We start from the raw sequence: 4,648 nt of genomic DNA on the forward strand, positions 1-4,648 counted from the left end.
AAAATCCAGGACCTTTTTCACAGAACTAGAAAAAAAACGCTACTAAAATTTGTATAGAGCCACAAGAGACCCCAGTCAGCCACAGGGATCTTGACCAAAAAGAACAAAGCAAGAGGCGCTACACTACCTGACTTTAAAATATATTACAAAGTTACAGCAATTGAAGCAGCATGGTATTGGCATAAAAACAGATCCATAGTTCAATGGAACAAAGTAAAGACTCTAGAGATAAACTCGTACATCTACAGCCAACTGATCTTTGACAAAGGTGCTGAGAACATGCACTGGAGAAAGGGTAGTCTTTTTTTATAGAAAGATTTATGTAATAAATATAAATTTCATACATACTTTTCAATTATAGTGGTTCTTCCCCCTATACCCACCCTCCCATCCCCCAAACCGTGCCACCTCTTACTCCCTCTCCCATCCCATTCTTCATTAAGATTCATTTTCAATTATCTTTATATACAGAAGATCAACTCTATACTAAGTAAAGATTTCAACAGTTTGCACAGGAGGGTAGCCTTTTAAATAAAATGTTCTGGGAAAATCAGATATCCATATGCAAAAGAATGAAACTAGACCCTTATCTCTCACCATGTACAAAAGTCAACTCAAAATGTATTAATGACCAAAATTTAAGAATGAAAACTTTGAAGCAATTGGAAAACATAGAGAAAACACTTCAGGACATTGGAGTAGGTAAGGATATTCTGGATCAGACCCAAAATTACAGGAAATATAGACAAACGGATGTCATCATATTAAAGGGCACTTTTTTTTTTTTTGACAGAGTTAAACAGTGAGTTAACAGAGAGAAGAGAGAGAGAGAGAAATATTTTCAAACTATTTGTGTATCTGAAAGGGGGTTAATATTCAGAATATAAAAGGAACTCAAAACACTCAACAGTTTAAAAAAAAAAGGTCCCATTCAAGTTGCATTTAAAAATGAGCATTATATATAACAGACGTTTCTCAAAGGAAGACTTATACATGTCCAATAGGTACATGAAAAAATGCTCAAGATCACTCATCAACAGGGAAGTGCAAATCAAAACCACACTGAGATATCACCTCACTCCAGAAAGGTTCTTGTCAGAAAGACACAAGATAACAAGTGTTGGTAAGGATGTGGGGAAGAGGGAAGACTTGCATATTGTTGGCTGAGGATTTAAATTAGTACAGCCACTGTAGCACTGAGGAAAATAGTATGGAGGTTCCTCAAAAAAAAAAAAAAAAAAGAACTACCTTATTATCTAGCAATCCTACTCCTGGGTATAAATCCAAGGAAAATGACATCCATCGGTTGAAGAGACATTTGCACTTCCAAGTTAATTGCAGCATTATTCACAATAGCCAGGAAATACAAACAGCCCAACTGTCCATCTACTGATGACTTTATAAAGAAAACATGGTACATATCCACAGTGAAATATTACTTGGTCATAAAAAGGGTGAAGTCTTATTAATTGCAAATGACATGGTTGGAAGTGGTTAGACCATGGTTGTTAAATGAAATGAGACAATTACAGAAAGACAAATATTGCACGATCTCAGCCATGTGTAGAATCTAAAAAGTATGTGATCTCATAGAAGATAAAAATATAATTGTGGTTACCAGAGGCTGGGGAGACAGGTGTGTAGGGAGAGGTTGGTTGACAAGTTACTAGGTTATTGCTATTTATAGCTAGACAGGAGTAAGAAGTTCTGGGATTTTTTATCGCACAGCAGGGTAACTATACATAATGTGCTGTATATTTCTCTATTTAAAAAAAAATCCTGATAGGAGAAAAAACAAACACATATATTGGATGACAAGCGCACAGTTAAATGAAGTGTAAACAAGTATCTACCTGTACACTAAAACTGAAAGGAGGGGCTGGCATTTGGCCCAGCAGTTGTCAGTTGGAATGCCTGCAACAGGTACTGGAGTACCTAGGTTGGATCTCAGGCTTCACCTCCCAATTCCATCTTCCTGCTGGTGTGGGCCCTGGGAGGCAGCAGATGATAGGTCAAGTGGATGAGTCCCTGTCACTGGCTTGGAAGACCCGACTGAGTTCCCAGCTTCTGGCTTAGAACTGGTCCAGTCCTGACTGCTGCAGGCATTTGGGCAATGAAGTGGCAGATGGGAGCTTTCTCTGTCTCTTGGTCTCCATCTGTCTCTTTGCTTCTCAAATAAAAAATAAAAATCTTAAAAAAAAGGAAAAGGAAAAAGAGATTATTATAACCTGGTAATGAAGATTAAGTGAATGTTAGTGTTCAAAATAACACATCTTGGTTTATTTACATTCATTGGCAAAATAAATTATTCAGTAAATATTAATTTGTTTGAATTTAGCATACTTTAGAGATGTATTATTCACATGACTTTCTAAGATAAATAGAACACGCAATGTTTTTAATTTTGGCCAAATTAGGTCCCTGAAATTTGTTTGAAAGTTTACTTCTCTTTCATGGTGAAATCCAGTCATTGAAGCCTGGAAGTGAAACAATGTTGCCACCTACTGGAAAAGCATGGTAATGATGGTGACAAAGGAAAAATGTATAGACTAATTCTCCAGTTTTACATTATGAAGTAAAAATGAAGCCAATCTGTTCACATTACATCTGTCCTGAATTGTGATTGTCAGTAAAAAAAACAGCTAATAAAATCAAGTGATTCTGCGAGGAGTCCTGTGTACCTACGGCCATTGCGGCTGTGGGCTTTCAGATAATCTTCCCTGCAATATTGTCTTGAAAACATATAAATCCATGTGCAGCCACACCATACCCTGAATTTTTACATGCTTTTTCCTCTTCAACCCTGTTAATATGACCAATTTTATTGTCACTTCTGTTGATCTTTTACTTTTGCATATTATCTTTATTTTCATAAACCGATTTCAAAATGACTTTTTTCTAGTATATCCACACCTGGTTTCCCTTTTAATTTTTGCTCAAGATTCAGTCTATTCCATTTTTAAGGACTTGGAGATAATATTTCTCAATCACAATCAGAAGCATTCTCATCACCAAATCTGCTGAACTAACACTCTCAGCAAGGCCACTAAAAGATCATTTTTAATGGGTACATACCCAGATACTATTGTTCTGTACTCAGCCAACAACTGAAATTTCCCTTTCTTAAAAAAACATTTGAAATGCAGTGATGGGCATGGGAGGGAGAAAGGAGGGAGTGATGGGGCAGTGGGGGAGAGCCAGCAGCCTGGAACTCCATCTGGGTCTCCCACATGAATGGCAGGGGGCCAAGTACTTGGGCCATCTTCTGCTGCCTTCCCAGGCACATTAGCGGGAAGCTGCTGGGAACACTAATCAGCATTCTGATACGGCATGCTAGCATTGCAGGTGGAGGCTTAACCCACTGCACCACACCGCCAGGCTGCAATTTCCCTTTTTCCTCTTCTCTCTTCTACTATTTTCATACATCACTCTTTCTCCACCTGGTTATAACTAAGAGCAATAATTATGTCATTTTTCATGCTTCCCTCAGCAACCCTTGCCCCCACCACTAGTATTTTGCATGTGGTAGCACTCCATGTTCACTAAACAAAATGCTGAACGAGTAATGCCCCTGGAAAATGCTTTTGTTCCTGTGCAGGAATGGAGGATATCAAGCAACATTAAACGTAAAAAGGAACTGGCGATGGGTGGGGGAGTGCGTTGTGCCTCAGTGGGTTAAGCTGCCACCTGAGGTAAGTGGCTTTAGATGCCATCTGGCTGCTCAGAGAGTCCTGGCTACTCTTCTTCCAATTCAGCTTCCTGGTCTCTCACGTGGGTGCAGGGGCCCAAGGACTTGGACCATCCATCCTCTGCTGCTGTCCCAGGCACATTAGCAGGGAGCTGGATCAGAAGGGAGCAGCTAGGACTCAAACCGGCACCCATGAGGATGCTGGTGCCACAGGCGGGAGCTTTAACCAGCTGTGCCACAGCACCTGCACCACACTAGCAACATTTCTAAAGATTTATTTTAGGCCGGCGCCACGGCTCAGTAGGCTAATCCTCCACCTGTGGCGCCGGCACCCCAGGTTCTAGTCCCGGTTGGGGCGCCGGATTCTGTCCCGGTTGCCCCTCTTCCAGTCCAGCTCTCTGCTATGGCCTGGGAGTGCAGTGGAGGATGGCTCAAGTGCTTGGGCCCTGCACCCCATGGGAGACCAGGAGAAGCACCTGGCTCCTGGCTTCGACCAGCGGCTGCAGCGGCCATTGGAAGGTGAACCAACGATAAAGGAAGACCTTTCTCTCTGTCTCTCTCACTGTCCACTCTGCCTGTCAAAATAAATAAATAAATAAAATAAAAAAGGTGGAGATTTATTTTATTTATTTAAAAAGTACAGTTACAGGGAGAGAGAGAGGGATAGAGAGCGATAGAGCTATCTTCCATTCACTGGTTCACCCCCCAGATGGCTGCAATGGCTGGGTCTGGGCCAGGACAAAGCCAGAAGCCAAGAGCTTCTTTCAGGTCTCCCATGTGGGTTCATGCGCTCAAGCATTTGAACCATCTTTCACTGCTTTTCCGGATGCAACTAGCAACATTTCAGGTGATCGAGTGTCACATACGGCTAGCAGCCATCTGAAGAGTGCAAATATAAAACAAAAATGTAAACACACCTATCATTGCAAAGAAGCTGTATTGTAGGAGCTGGTGTTAAGG

This window comes from Oryctolagus cuniculus, chromosome 3 (assembly GCF_964237555.1).
Source record: "Oryctolagus cuniculus chromosome 3, mOryCun1.1, whole genome shotgun sequence".
NCBI classification, from domain to species: Eukaryota; Metazoa; Chordata; class Mammalia; order Lagomorpha; family Leporidae; genus Oryctolagus; species Oryctolagus cuniculus.